This window comes from Drosophila miranda, chromosome 4 (genome assembly GCF_003369915.1).
Source record: "Drosophila miranda strain MSH22 chromosome 4, D.miranda_PacBio2.1, whole genome shotgun sequence".
NCBI lineage: Eukaryota > Metazoa > Arthropoda > Insecta > Diptera > Drosophilidae > Drosophila > Drosophila miranda.
In genome coordinates this window covers 4,734,269-4,750,800 of record NC_046677.1, presented here as the reverse complement: position 1 = coordinate 4,750,800, position 16,532 = coordinate 4,734,269, and the positions used below count along the sequence as shown (strand labels likewise).

Sequence of the window (16,532 nt, the reverse complement as noted above, 5' to 3'; positions counted from 1 at the left end):
CACCAAACCAAAATGGATCGTAGCCTCTCAAGAACCACCACCTCTTTCTCCTGCTCCTCCTCATTGGGCATGCGTGGCGTGGTCGGTGTCGCTGCCGGTGGAATATTTGAGTGCGTGTGCCCTATATGGCACTTCCGTTCTGTTGGCCAACAACCAACAGCCATTGGATTTCGTCAACCTCTCGCCGTCTGATTGTCACAATTCTATAATTGGCTTACGTTTTCCTACTTCTGAGGGAGGTTGTGGTCGGTAATGTGGGTTCCAATTTGGCCTCAAGAAATGTCTTTCTCTGCTAGATGATTGTCAGAGCGTAAAAAGGATGGGTTCCTTCCCGATGGGGTTTGCTGAGTTTCCCCAGAGTTTGAAGTATTTTAAATGTAATTATTATAATTATTGGTGTACATTTTTTCTCACGATGTACTATTTCTAGCATTATAGTCTTTCTGTTGAAGATCTTTTTCTAAAATTCTTCAATTAAAATCCATAAAAAATGTTTAAACAACATCTTCAATTATTTTCTTAGGTACTTACTGCCGTGCCCTGACGGTGGCCAGACCCAGAAGTCGGCAGGAGGTGCCGATGGATCTACTCAAGGCTTAGTCGTGGGCCGCCTTTACTCACGCACGCTGCCAATCTGTGCAATGAATGTGGTCATTGTGGACATATGTCGTCTTTGCATGAGCGTGCTCGACTCCGACATGGAATTCTTGGTGGAGGAGCAATAGTTACCGTCTCGTTCTGGGTGCTATGGCGGAGTCTAGTCCACCGGAAATTAACCCGGTGCCGTTAAAGCATTGGGCGTAGACACCGTCATCGATTTAGCTCATTGGGGTGTCGAGCGTCGAGACGTTCATATATGTACAAACATCTGAAACAGAATCAGATCCTCAGCAATGTGCGGATAATCCTTGATGCAGCGTAAATGATGAGTAATAGTAAGTACATCAGAAGGTCATCCCTCTATTCTCTTAATAGTCCATTAAAACTAACTAACAAAATAATAATTTCCATCTGAAGAACCTCTCCCACATACATAAAACATTTCTTTAAATCCTCTTTTAGGCACTCACCCATGACAAATGATGATGAGCATTTCTGGAAGTGGAAGCCTAACATCCCTCATGCAACAAGAGATTGATTGATAGAATCTTACGCCCTATGGCCCTATAATTTCGAATGGCAAGATTACGAAGGGATAACCAGCACATAACCCGTAAAGGAGTATAAAATCTGTTCTAATATTATACATGCACTTAATCATTGTCCTAAAACATCTTTTTATGCACTCAGCCAGCACAAATGATATAGAGCAATGGAAATGGAAACCTACATCAAAGGAAGTGGAACCATAACATCCCACATTCAACAAGAGAGTGATTAATGGAATCTTGCGCCCAATGCCCTATAATTTGGAATGGCAGGAATAACCAGAGACAAGAAAGGGATAAGCAGCACACGAAGTACCTGTAAAAATCTCCTAATATTATACTCGTACTTAATCAGTGTTTTAAAACCTCTTTTAAGGCTTTCAGCCATCACAAATGATTAAACCTGAATCAAAGGAAATGAAACCGTAACACCTTACCTTCAACAAACGATTGATTGATATAGGGAAATGATGGAATCTTACACTTTGGCCCTATAATTTTGAATGGCAGGAATAACCCGGGATTATTCCCCGTAAAGTAAAAAATACTCGCACCTAATCATAACCTTCTTTAATCATAAACTTCCTTTTAGGTGTCTCCTACACAAATGATGCGAAATGGAAACGGATATGAAGCCGTAACACTGATTGATTGATGGAAGGAAATCATGGAATCTTACGACAAAGGCCCTTATATTTCCACTGGCGTCAGAGCACTCGATCTTCTGAAGGATAACGAAGGAATAACAAACGGCCTATATAATTGGAAAGGAGAATAAAAGGTGCCCGGTATGAGTAAGTGCAACATTCCTACTTTTATTACCCCTACTTTTATGGCCTGCTGCCGCAAAACCCTTTTAGCAGGGGTTCGTTGGCCAAGTCTTTCGTTTTCCCGCTGAGTAGTGGGAGTAGCAAACCCTTTTAACAAGTTCGTTGCTTAAGTCTTTCGCTTTTGGGCACTAATAGATTCCGCTTCCGTTTGCCATTTCGCACATTTTGCACACTTTATGGCCGAACCGTTGCTTCTTCGGTGTAGTAAATATTTGTAAGCAGCAACAGGCGGCAGCAGGAGGAGGGTAAAACCCTGCCTTAGAGGCACATGTGCCGGCCGTGCAATTAGCTGAAATTTCCAAAGAAAAAAGGACATCTAATCCCCGTTCAGCGTTTGAGCCCACGTTCAGACATACAGACATACACTGTTGGGTTAGCATTTTTGCGGCGAATTCGCTGTTGTTGCCGGCATTTCCAGGCCGTGTTTTTAATGCCAACTGAAACGGCGACGATCGGTATGCCGGTTAGCCGCTATATTGCGAGAAATCGGAAGCTTTTTCAGTCTGCTTTCAACTGTGGCGCGTTGTGGACGACGTTGAGACGCTGCGGAACGGGCACAGAATATCGATTTAGACAAGTGTATGTATCGCTTCTGAGTGTGTGTTTGGGTGTGACTGTATGTGTGTGCGTGAAAGCCGTTAAGAAGTCTGAGAAGGCCAAAAGAAAATCTGTAAAACGGTTGCAGGGGGAACGGGGAGAGCACTGTTTTATTTTCTTTTCTTGTCTTACATCTCTACCTATCGGCTGCTCTCTGCCTTCTCTACCTTCTTTCTCTGCTGCCTGCTGTGCCTCTTTTTCTGTCGTCTTGTTTCTTTTGCTGTCGTGTCTTGTGGTACGCGAGTATCTGTGTGGTCGCATCTGTGTGTGCGTGCGTGGTCTCTGAAACTTCAGGTGCAGGCGGTGGCCCGTCGTTGATTTTTCTTGAACAAGTTTCAGTCTGAGTCTGGCCTTCGTGTGGCATGGTACAGTAAACGGAATTTATCCACGGATTTATAGATCTCTCACTCTGTCTCTTAAGAATCTCAGTGCTTGTGCATTTTGTGAATGTATTCACCCTCGAAACTGGATTTTATTCAATTGTTTTCTTGCCATTTCCTCGTGTGTGAGTGTGTGTGTGGGTTCGCAAAAAACACAAAAAAATACAAGGATTTTTAATGGAAACGCGTGCTGGGATCGTGTGTGCTCTATGATCTTTAAATTGCAATCGATGTACAAAAAACGAGGAATTTTTCAAACGAATTTAAATGGTTTTAGTGATTTATTGACGGATTAATGATGCTTGTTTTTAAGGACCAGCATTAAAAGTGAACCAAATTAAAGAAAATGAATGACAGATAAATCTACGAGGAATATTAAATTGATTTTAAATAAATTAAACGTAGATATTCATCGGTTTAAAATGGAAAATTAAACTAATAAATGAAATAAAAGAAAATAGGAAGAGTAGCTCAATCAGAAATGAACTTTTAAATGAATTTAATCATTTAATCATAAAATTCTTAAAGGAACACGGTTTGAACCTAAAGAATGCCATGAAAGAAGAACCTATAAAAGATTCCAAAATTTGCAATTAAATATATGAAAAATGTCTCTATTAAATATCATTCCATTGAGGGCAACATATATTATAGGGAGATTTCCTAAAGAAGAACTTCATACAATTATCTTGCGAAGAAATGATACTGATTCGTAGAAATCTTTATTTAGGAGAAAGGAAGATTTTATAAATACAAGACCTATGTTTTCCAGAGCTTAATCGGCTAGAAATATGTATCTGCAAGAAACGTATTGACAAGACCCCCTATTATATGAATAATAAATCCAATAAATGGCGCATTTTGCATAAGAAACATCCGATGAGCACATAGGAAGACAATTTCCAAGTGGAACAAACCGTTGCGGCTACCGTGTGGTGTTTAGCCATCGCAAGTTAGTTGAACTTGTAGTAATTTTCCCTCTTCTGTTTTTGTTGCTCTTTCTTTCCATATGCTTCAGCCTCAGTGTACGATATTGTTGTGTGCTGTTGCTCGGTTTTTACCACTCCATTAACTTGTCTGTGCCTTTTGCACTTTATTTTTAACTGGCATTAGAATAGCAGCCAAGAAACAGACACACAAATAAAGAGAGACCCGTACTCTGGTGGTACTTCTTCTCATGCCAGCTGCGCATTTACGCTCCCATTAACCGGGGTAGAAATAACCGACATACGGTTGAACAAAAAACAACAAGAAGGCAACAATAAACGCCAGCGCAGACCAGCAAGTGTTTTGCGCAATGGCCAAAAGAAATGGAGTTCTGCCAGAAAAAAACAGCCACAAAATAACCACAAAAGAGGTGCTCGAAAAAAATAAATTGCAGCTTTCGGTGGTTGAAAAAAAGTGCAACAAATCGTTGTCTAAACTTAAACCCTATACTAAACCAAAGTTTGTGGCCTAAGTCATTTGTCTTGGAATTCCTTGAGCCGCCATTTCATTAGCATAAATATTCCCCTTTCGAAGATCTCCAAAGCCAAAAACTTAAATGTTCCCAACACATTTCGAAGACGTGCTTGGACTTCTCAAACAGAATTCTTTGGGTTTCTACTGCCATGGCATGCATAATTAAACAGAGACCCAACCCCATTAGAGAAACTATAGATAGATGGTCGAACCATAGCCGCAGAACCGATCATAAATTATAGTTACGTTTCTTTCTTTCTTCCTTATATTTTTGGGAATCTTTTTTAATCAACTCTGAATATGTATCTCTCTTTAGTGCAACGTTGGCCTTGTCCATATATATATATACATATATAGTTTTTAAATAAACGGAAAAAATAAAAACCAAAAAAAGTTGCCATAAAAACAAAATAACGCTAAAGAAACGACACCGCAGTTGTCGGTGGAATAACGAAAAAAGGGAAAGAAACGTTGTTGCTTTTGTTGGAAGGCCCCAAGGATAACCAGCTGACATGCCACATAAATTGGATTATTAAAACACTCGCGAAACGATATATAACGATACATACCTATATAGAGGGTATATCTACAGCTGCATCAACACGAGGTGAGTTGCATATTGAAATGGACACGGCGAATATGCCACAGAAAGAGTGGAGTGGAAAGAGCAAAAGAGCTGCCACGGAGAATGACTAATCAATGAAACTGCGGAACAAAAGGGTGAATAAAGGAGTGATAACTAGAGAAATATATACAGATGAATTTATAAGAAATATACATAGCTTTGCAGCGTCAGAAAATAATGTAAAATTGGTAGATTGAAACTAGGGAGACTATGTAATATTATTATAGGTATTTTTAGAAATTAAAATTGAAGATAATGGAGTGGAATTTTCACTGAAAGTGATGTTCTCTTCCCTGCTCTTCGACCCATCAAATTGGTAGATCGAAAACAGGGAGAATATGTAATATTATTATAGGTATTTTTGGAAACTAAAATTGTAGATAATATGGCGGAATTTTCACTGAAAGAAATGTTCTCTTCCCTGCTCTCCGACCCATCAAATTGGTAGATCGAAACCAGGGAGTAAATTTATTATTATTATAATTGTTTTTGGAAATTAAAATTGTAAATAATGTGGCGAAATTTTCACTGAAAGTAATGTTCACTTTCCTGCTCTTCGACCCATCAAACCCATATTTATGTGCTCTTTGGCTGACGTTATAATAACATCAATATCAATGTCAGTTTCCATTTTTCCAGCAGCTTATTAAAGCAAAAGAAATTGACCTCCCCTGCTTGTGGTGTGTCGTGTCTGGCAATCATTAAATAATTACAACAAATCCGATTGGATCCATCATTTTCTAATCAACAAATTTTTCAAGAAACTTTCATTCCAGTTTCGTTATTGTTGTTGTTTGAATTTGTTTTTATTTTCTTTAAATTCTGAGCTTCCGTCTCAGTGGAAGGGAAAGTGGTTTAAGAAGATTAAAGGGAATCCATCTATGGAAAATGACTTTTAATATTTCATATTGTGGAAGCTTATGGATACCCCTGCCTGCCAGCCATCGATGACGATATCTATACGCTATCTGGCTGACATCATTATCCGCAATCACATCAATCAATAATCAGTAAATAATGAAATAAAAACTGAATATGATGCCACGCCCCAGTCATTGTGCAAATATCTATAAAAACAATGGCATGATTTCGTTTTAGCCAACAATTTACAATTAAAAATGTTGTTATAATTGTGCTTAAATAATTGATTGATTCAATTGATTGAGCAGACAATTGGCGGTTATGCTATATGGCTGGCCATATAAAGCCAGGCCCGATACCCGTTTGCTCTCCATAAAGTAGCACACAGAACAATTTCTTTTACTTTCTATTAAACAAAACAAACACACAAAAAATACAAAAAAAATAAATAAAAACCTAGAAACACGACTGTGTCTGACGCGCCTTTGTTGTCGCATTCATTCAATAAAGGCCAAGTCAAGAGTGGGGGCCGCCCCTTGACGATCCCCCATAAAAAGCTGGGGTCTCTCTCACACGAAAAGCGAGAGCTACCAAAACAGTTAACCTCAATTTCAAGACAAGACGCACTCTCCCGCATTCTCCCCGAGACAGAAACAGACGGCTGTACCAATCCGTATAGAAGAAGTAGAAAGAAATTTCACTGAAACTTCAAGTGAAAAGCAGAACAAATGACGTGCCCAAGACAGACCAAAAATCCCACTCATCAAACAACAAATTTTTACTTTCTGGTCTCTTTTTTTATTTTTTGGCAAAGCTATTTGCCAAATACAAATAAACTCGTTTCTTTAGGGAAATTTGTGCCATGATTAACGAAGAATTCATCTCGAAAGAGAGATGTGAGTTCTACTAAAATCATTTCCATACCAATTTTGAAACGAGTAAAACTTGTTTGAAGCGTGTGCTTTATGGTTCAGGATGGGTTATGGCTTAGTCATAATTTGTATATTGATGGTCGCTGGTGGCGGCAGCCAAACGGAAGTAGAGGGTCGTATGGTGGCAAAAGTTATTTGCTGCTCAAGTCTTTACATCAAGTTTGTTGTCTAAGTCTTTGGATTTGAATGGTTTTTGCAATTGCATTCAACAGGGGAATGAGTCATGGGCTAGGAAATAGTTGGGTGATTGATTGGAAATGTTTATGGGTATTATTAGTGTTTTCTTGTATATGAATTTAACAGGGTATTGTAGGAGACATATCGAAATGGCTGTGGTTGTGGCAAAGTGATTCATAAGGGAGTTATATTTCTCCACATTACTCTACTGTCTTTTATCCTCTTAAAAGATTAAATAGTTCCCACATTTGCTAGTAATATTCCTTAAACAATTTCATCTTTTGTCTCTTCGAAACCTAAAAGAAATTTCTTCTACAATTGTTTGAAGTATTCGTCAACAAATGAAATGCTTTGTTCTCTAAAAGATTACACAAAATCCTACAAAAAGTAGAAAAGAACCTACATTTATGGCTACTTTTCTCCTTCATAGAGTTTCGATGCCATTAGGAAACCCATTTGAATTCCAACTCGATTTCAATACGGAATTCCTAGTTTCGGGTTTCTGAAAAGTGCTGCTCTTAGATCATCTATAATCCACCATCTCCACCGTTTCACAGGAATCAAAGATTGGAACAGAAACGCCAGAAAGTCATTCTAGGAGTGACCTTTTTTTGTTGAAGGTGGATGGATAATTGGCAGCTGACGCCAAAGTGTCGCGGCAGGTAGAAAGAGCGACACAAACAAACCCTTAAGAGCCTCAAAAAAGTATCTAGAATCAATTCACAAAAAATCACAGGTAAAAGACATCGAATCCGAGATGTTTTAATACCTGTACTGGAAAGTGCGAGAAGTCAGTGGGAAAGATCAGATACATTTTGGAGCCAGTTTTTAAAGGGCTACACTGAACACGATAAACAGGAATGACAAATCGCTGGCCACAAAACGTAAGAAAACTAATTTGAGGGCGTGTCAGAGATGATCGTAAGAGACATCCATCAAATGGTTGATGCCATTGGAATGTCCAAGGCTTGGGCTAAGATCTTTACCGACGAAAAGAAACAGAGTTCTTGAATACTTTTGTCTGTTGTTTATTTAATATAATATTTAATCGTACTGTTTAGCCGCCTGGCTAAGTAGAGGCCAAGTCGGGTCTAGCGGGTGGTTGAGGAAGCTGGTAGTTATGGTGGAGGATCCTTACATTAGACTACACGAGGAGGCGCTCTCTGAGCACTCATAACCTACGAAAATCACAGTGGCTCTCTGCTTGAAAGGGTACTTGCCACTTTCTAAGACCATTGGCATCGATGGTGAACACTTCCCATTGAGTTGTAACTTCACCTCGGTGTCTTTTGTCTCCTCCTCCTCGCAATAGCTGTCCAAGCTCTGTAGATTCTCTAAGCACTGAGTGGTTGAACAGTCATGATCTGCGACGACCAAGGACGCCGATTCTGGTGGCATTTCGCTGAGTGTTGGCTCCCCCGTGGTCTCCTTCATCTCGGGATCGCAATCTTTTGTCTCTTGATCGCATTTTTTTATTTCCGGATCGATCTTTATCTCCGAATCGCTCTTTTTTATTTCCGGATCGAACTTTATCTCCGGATCGCCATTCTCCTCATTGTGGCTGCTATTAATCACATCCTTGTCCTGAACCTCCTGTAGATTGTCCGTCTTCTCGGTTCGAGTTTTGTGCTTGAAACTGGCCACCAGTTTGGCCGTGACTCTACCGTTGCTGCTCGCCAAGAACTGAGTGGTGTACAGCACATTGCCATTGTGGTCCAACACAGGCCGCTCGTAGAGGCATTCCCCCTCACGGACTATCGGCTGCGAAGATGTCCTTGTTCCACAGAATCGTATTGCCTTTACTCCAATCTGCTTCGTTTCCAGGTTGTACTCATGCTCCAGGCGGTAGTGGTTAATCCCATGCTTTTTCAAGAGTTTCTTTCTCTTTATTTTCTTTTTCTCCACCACCTCTTCCACCTCCTTGTCCTTCTCAGGTCCATTCATACATAGAAGTTGATGTTTACTCATGTAAACAGTTTTTAAAAACCGACATGGCATTGTGTAAATGTTCAATTCTATTGTTTGAATATTAAAAGTATACTGATTCGAATGTCAAAGATAGGCCAAAGCCTGCTTGGTTTTTAAATCAGTTTTCCCCAATCAATCCATCAATCAAAAAACTCTTTCACTGCAACGAAAGTGTCTTTGATTTTGATTTCAGTCTGCTGTAAATTCTCAACTTCCGTCTCAGTGGCGCAGTGGCAGTGGCAGCGGCAGTGGCAGTGAAAGTGTTGACAATTTCCAAACTCATTCTAAAAGCGAATTAATGGTCATCTCTCCCTCTCTTTATGGGAAAAAAGCAGCCTAATCATGTTGAAAAGCAGTTGACAATTTCATAAGTTTTCCAAGGTGGGCGCTTTCACGGCGCCATCTGGCATCGTCCGTCCGTCGATTAGTTACAATTGCCACAAATTTTCTTTATTTTTTCTACAAGTACTATCTATCTATCTCTACTTTTCACCATCTCTGTGTGCGTTTTTCCGTTTTCTTCTTATAAATATAATTGTGAGAATTGTATGGAAAAGTGGAGCTAGCTCTCTGGCCAAAGAAAACAACAAAAAAATAAAAAAATTTGACGCTGTCATTGTCGACGATTGTTGCAGCGAAAAAGAAAAATGATTAAGCTTTGTGTGAGTCGAGACGATACAAGGTAATGTTGATATTTTATGTACTAGACTGGTGGAAGAGAAACAAAAACGGTATGGGCTGGTAGATGTAGTTTATAGGAAGGTGACGATTTATTTGGAGATTTTGTATGATCTTTTTTGGTTAAAATAATTATATTTAGAGCAAGTTTTTCCATTAAGAAGATTTAGTTTCCGTACGAGTACGAGTCTCACTGGGAGATAGCAATCAGTGGAGGTTTACTGCTAAGCCACACTGGAAGAGAGTTACATTTTATTGTTTTCTGTGAGTATTGGGAATAATTCGATTTCTCAATGCTTCTATTTATTATTTTTAAAACCATTTAAGAACTAGTTTTATATTTTATACAAATCGGTGGGTTTTTTTTTATTTTTTCTTACAAAATTTTACTACAAAAATCGGTACCCTCCTGTTTTACTAGTTCTTTCTTCAAACTTCTTCTCTATCCACAAACTTTGGCATTTTCACATTTTCAGCTGGCTTTTCCGCGCACCCCCTCCAGCATTCACTTTCAAGATTATCTTTAGCTTTTTTTCTTGGTTTTCAAACAAATACTGGCTCAAAAAATATAATTCACATGACTGCTTCACACACGAATACGAACACAATGATCTCCCCCTAACTCTTGAGCAGACTGTCTGTCTGTCTGACTCTTGACTCTGTCTCTGTCTGTCTCTCTATCTCTGTGGTGTGCATATTTTTGTGTTAACCTGTTTTGGGTCTCCTCTTACTTGTTGCTTTTGCCTTTTTGGCTGCATTCTTGACGGCTGGCTTCACTCGTGGCTCTTCAGCCACGCAGTCATCGTCTTCAATTTCAAAAGTCACTAACAAACACAAAAACCAACAAAAAAGAATACTGATACTCGTACTCTGTTGCTGCCTTGGTGGTGTGTCTGTGTGATATTGATACACTCTGGGAGGAAGGCATGTTGGAGTTTGATGGTTGTTTTTTCTTTGCAGGGTAAGAATATGTGTAAAGGGTTTTCTTTGGGTTTAACAAAGGGGATTTGTGGTTAAAATTCACAATTAATGTTATTCCATTAGCTAATGTCTTGGGATAGAAGGTGGAGGTGGAACCCTTGTTAGGCTTGTGAAGAAGGTATGGAGAGAGATTCATTGGGTAGTTTGGAAAGGTATTTGCTTCAAAAAAATAAGTAACTATTTTTTTTTTAAATCATAAAACCGTTCTTTATAAATGTTTCACCTAAAAATAGATCCATTTATTATTTCTTAAACATATTTTTATAATATTTTACGCTGCATAATTTATATTAAAAAAATAATAATAATTTCCACTTGGTAGATTTACCTAAAACTCATAGAAGAAACCTATAAAAAAAAAAAATTATTTGTTATAAATAAATATATTGAATGAAAAAGGCGTTTATAGAGAGTTCTTTCCCAATCCTGAAAAGATAAACCAAAAGTGCACATAACAGAGCCTTTGGTTTGACAAATCTTTCAGATTTTCTCTACTGCTTCTTGAGAGCATTTCCACTTCGCTTTCCGATGATATAATTTCCCCACCGCTCATTGTTTTGAATGATGGCTTCAAATACTACGGGCGTGTCTTCAATTCCCTTAGTGTTGTAGCTGTGTTTTCTGTTTGACAAGAGCCGCTGACTTCATTTTGGACATCATCCACTCGTCGTGGATGTATCCGTCTGTGTGCGGCGTTGAGAGGTGCGGCCCGTTGCATATTTTAGCATTTCAGCGGCATCTACTCTTCTGCTTTGGCCGCAGCAAGTCATTTTTAATTCCAGTTACAAAATCTCCAACTTGAGACAAAAGAAAACACACACCACTTTTTCCAAAGTCTATTTGGGAATTAAATATTAATTGCGGTCGGTCGGCACCCACTGGGCGCATCTGCTACTGCTTCTTTGCTTCGTTTTTCCAGCTCGTGAAAGTGTTTGGCCAGTAGAAATCACTTGACCATTTTGATGCCAAGCTTTCGACGGGTTTTGCTGTTCGAGTACATGAAAACAAATGAATGTTGTTCGATGTTGGCGGCTGCCGAGGCAGTGGCAAGTTACCCAAAAGAAACATAAATACTCGCACAAATATGAGTACATACTCGTATAGTGAAAAGTTTTTGTTTGGCTATTGCTTGCTCGAGGAAAACAGTTTCCAGTGAATGAATTGCCTAAAAGGAAATTCAACAAATCGGCTTTTATGGCTTACACTTGGTGTATATGTTTTAGTGGGTTTTGTGACCATAAAATAGGGGTAGGCAAGTATGTTTTTGGGATTGAAAAAAATTAATAAAAGTGCAACTTCAATTGGAAACTTTAATATTAAATCTAGGCCTTCGATAAAGGCATATATTTTTGATTTATTGCGATACAAATTTGACTTTATTCTACTAGAATCTTGCCACAAAGTGGCACATCTTCCCGTGGGGCTGACAACTTGTGCTTTGGCAAGGATTCCTTTCAAAAATTTCAGTAATTCTCTTTGTTTAAACGGCTTGAATAGCTTCTATATCGTAGGTCATTCTGCAGGACTGCCAATCTATTCTCTAATTTTAGTGCTACCCTTACGTGCTGAGAACTTATCCAAAGATACCCCCATTCTACATGTATTTAATTAAAAACCTATTGAAACGCTGCTTAAAGGCAGTATCTTCCTCCAGTGCTACCAACTTGACGGCTCTCTTGATAAAAGTGCTGCCAATTTGTGTGACCAACAAAACTAAAGTTTTACCTTTACTTCAAGCCAATGATATCCATTCCTACGTCTCAACGAAGTGTTTCCATAACTCGTAAGTGCCTGCAAACCGCTTGGCAACCTTCATAGCTCATTAAACCCTTTTATTTTTCGTGCCCTATCGAAACCCCAATACCTTCTCAATAGCCCCAGCCGCAAAACTTTGCCCACAAACAATTCATGTAACCCAAATACCAAAAGCATTCACAAAAAAAAAAAAATAAAAACTTACATGCCACAAGCCCGAAACTAGTTCAATGGGTCTCTCCGCGGAACGGACAGCTGCCCCAGCTGGTTTTCTCTCCACACTCCACAGTCCGCACTCTGCTCTCCAGTGCTGCCCGTGGCGGCTGCTGCAGCAGGCTACCTGACCATCGAAATTAAAGACAAAAATTTGCTGCTATAAACCCCAAAGATCAATAGCAACAGCCAAAGGGGGAAAGAAATCACGAAGCCCCCAAGAAAGAACATAAATTTACATAAAAATCTGGTTTTGGTCTCTCTGCCTCTCGCTACCCACTTCCCACTCCCCACGGGAGGGAGACCTCATAACGGAATGGAATCGAATCGATCGGATTATGGCGGAGAGGAGCGGTGTTCCAGCCGAATGAGTGAGAGTGAGTCTGATTGGAGAACAAAGAAAGCCGCCCCGTAAAAGGGTCTCTCTCAGTGGTGTTCTAGTGCTTAGATTTGTGGGGTAAACCGATCTTCAGGGCACTGAAATATCCATTGAATTAATAAGAGATTAATAAGTACATCAACAGATCGTTAATCATATCTTTTGCTGGCGTTCAATGAGTACTTTGGCTGTATCTTTTGGTTAATTGAGTGAACTGTTTCTTAATGATCCATTTAAAGTTGAATAATATATCTTTGAGCCTATTTTTTAACGAACTTCAGAGTTGTTCTCTGATTTTGTTTCTTTTTAGGAACGTGATTTTGTTCTTTGAGCACAACTTTTGGGCAATCTTAGATCATATTCTAATATTTAAACGAATATTTGAATAAATTTTTAAAAAGATCTTCGTGACAACCATTTATGCTTCTATGGTAATACTATCAGTTTTAATAATTCATATTCTCATTCTTTGAATATTTCCTTAACCACACGTTTTGATCAATCGATAGATACTTGGGAGTCTTGGGATACATTTTATGACTTTATTATAGATCTGTTTTTTTATAGAAGAATTTTGGTATGAGGTTTTTAATTAAATCTTTGATCAAATACTTTTATAAAGTATTAATGGTTTTTATAGAATTTTTAAGAATGTATTTTAAACAAATAATTCACATTATTGAATTTAAAAATATTTTAGTAACGATTATATATCTATAATAATTTCTTGAGACAAATTTTTGGGATTTTTGATAAATATTTGAATAGAAAATTTTTTAATTATGCCTGTAACACATTCTTTAATTCGAATGATAGTTTAAACAAACCTAAACTGAAATCTTTTGTAATATATCAATTTCTTTTTCTTATTTCTCTCCATTTTGAAATAAATTCACTGATCATTTAGCATAATTCCAAGCGAAACCTCATCAAAAGTCAATCAACGATGATTCGATTGATCTAGACAAGAAAATGATTAAATTACCAATAGTTTCTCCTTGAGATTCAATTAAATTAAAAGCAAATCCCAGAGCTGTCTTTTATCTTGTGTAAAGTGGTTAAGACTGTGGCGATCTGAATGTGAAGCTAAATGCTTCTTTAAGTGATCTTTCAACGATCCTTAAACCTCAATCAACCACAGACACAGAAATCGCACAGATCTCTTCACAGCATGAATTTCTCTTAACCATTTGATGATCCTCAATACTCGATCCTTAATGGATGTCCCAGTTTCTCTGGCAATAACAACTTCCTCTGCATGCTCCACTCTTCCTCTCTTACGACTCGATCCACCAATCGACACCAAAAAACTAACTCAATTTGTAAGAAATCCCATAAAAACCAATTGACCTTCAAGTCAAGAAAAACAACAACAGAAAAATCAAAGTAAAATAATATTTGGTCATTAGTTGGGCAGACACTAAACAAAAAAGTGGAAACGTGTTGGATTGCCGCTGCTGCAGTGTGTTGGTTGTGTGGCCAATATTGACAGAGAGGCAAAAAGAAAACACGCCAAAAGGAAAACACCAAAGGCTGGAGGGAAAAACAAGCACTGCAAATGCTCCCCAGACAAGTGCGCAAGTGAAAGTCTCTGCCTGGCCTGCCTGCCTGCCGTCTTGGGCTTTTGGTGGAAAACACTGCGGGATGGAATGAAAATGGAAAACTAAACGCAGTCCGTAAAAGGCAAGCCGGCAGCCAGCAGCCAGCTGCATTTCCAATCACCAAAAACCAGCAGCAGAAGTCGAAGCAACAAAAAGTTCAACAGAAATTATATACCCCGTTTGACTTTTACCATTTTGTGCGGCCGGGTTAGTCATCTCTCTATAAGGTTTTGATTTTGATTTTGGTTTTGATTTTCTTTGCTCTGCTGTGCTGTGCTGTGCTGCTTTGCTGCTGGCTAAATGTCGAAGGTGTCATCAATAACGGCGAGCTCTTTGGGATCCATAGAGGGGAAACCGGTTCGACGCCGCCGAGACGACAGAGATCCACGTTCCGCTTTGCATACAGGAAAATATTTGAATTTTGATTGCAGTTTTTCAATTCCGATTGCGAAACTTTCAGCCTCCGATGCAAATGGAAAAGGTTTTTCTCGTTTTGCGGCTGCTGTGTTAGTTGCACAAGTCTTTTGTTCTGTTTGAAGGCTCTGATCATTATGCAGATGGTGCCGATGCCTCTGCTGCTGCTGATGATGATGATGATGAGTGGTTCGTTCTCTTGTCTGGCGGCTGTCAAGTTCGTTGCTCAAGTCTTTCATTTGTGTTTCTGTTGGAGTGCAAAGTGTTGAATGTGCCACAAGTTGTTGGTTTGTGATTGAAAGATTTATTGGCATTAGAATGGGGATAATAAAATAAACTTGAGCCATAATTTAGCACGAGTTCTAGCCATTTAGAGGTACCTAAATGAAGGCATAATTAACCTTTAAATGTTAAGTGATCTTTTAATAGTAGAAGGTCTATTGGATTTATATTTGGGGTGTAAATTGGTTCAATCTGGAGTCGAATGATTATTGAATAGGTTTCAGATGCTTTAACGAACCTAAGCCATCAATTTTCATATTATATATCAAGTTTAAGGTCCATTAATGATGCCATTTGTATCAAACGATGATGGATATGAAAGAAATCCATTAGGAAGATGATTAAAATGAGATTTAATCAATTGCTTAATCAATATCCATAGGCTATCATCTGTTTAGGAACCTTAGCCTTAGCATTCGTCATTTTATTGCAACCTTCAAGATGATTGAAACTGCCTTTTGATTCCATTTTGGGATACTCCTGCCAGCTTTTTGAATGCATTTCCATGGATTTAGTATGGATAGATAGTTTTGAGGCAAGCACCTTTATACGAAGCACCTAACACCCTAGACTATGTTACCCTATAATAAACACCTTGCTCAATCATTTTCCATGCATTTAAATCTAGCTTTAGATCCATAAATGAAACCCTAATCAACGTTTAATCGGTGTCAGTCATGGGAATTACGAAAATCCACTGCGCCTTTCTGCCGTTGGCGACTTCCCATGCCGCCCATTTTCATGCAAATTAGTTTTGTGAATCTTTCGAAATGATTGTTTAACCATTCGATGGGTGTCTGCATAATCATGATGCATAATCAAAGCCGAATCAATGGCCAATAAACCGAAGCCACTAAATCAACACACACCCAGAGACGGTACGGGACGAGGACGGGGTTGGACCTTTCACTCTCGTCGATCGGTGGCTTACTTTTTATTTACATGCTAAATAGCTTTTAATTTTCCTTTTTTTTTCCTCCTACCATTTTGTATATTTATTTATTGGCCAACGCGCAAACATATTTGCATATTTGCGCGGTATGCAGCGTGCATCCATCGGCTGCAAGTTTTGCATTTCTCGGCTTTCAGGAGAGAATTCGAAAATGTTTTGTTGGCCAATTTGTCTATTTTTGAGTTTTAAGCCTCTTGGCTTAGTTCGTGCTGCTCGAATCGGTTTTGGATGGTTTGTCGTGCTGCTGTCGGCTGTCAGTCTGTCCAAATGCTCATTAGCCGTGATTATATAATGCCCT

At 38.8% G+C, this 16,532-nt stretch overlaps 1 protein-coding gene across 4 annotated transcripts in view; it reads left to right on the top strand.

The window, feature by feature from the left end:
* Positions 1 to 2,488: 2,488 nt before the first annotated feature.
* The window catches only part of LOC108161190, a 44,390-nt gene continuing 30,346 nt past the window's right edge, over positions 2,489 to 16,532 (top strand). For 2 of the 4 annotated variants that reach the window (XM_033392679.1, XM_033392676.1), the window contains exons 1-2: positions 2,911 to 2,940; positions 4,733 to 5,023. The gene's annotated coding sequence lies outside the window, so the exon portion shown is untranslated. Of the gene's footprint in view, positions 2,558 to 2,909; positions 2,941 to 4,732; positions 5,024 to 16,532 lie in introns of those variants that run through there. The other 2 variants (XM_033392677.1, XM_033392680.1) reach the window with 2 other exon arrangements.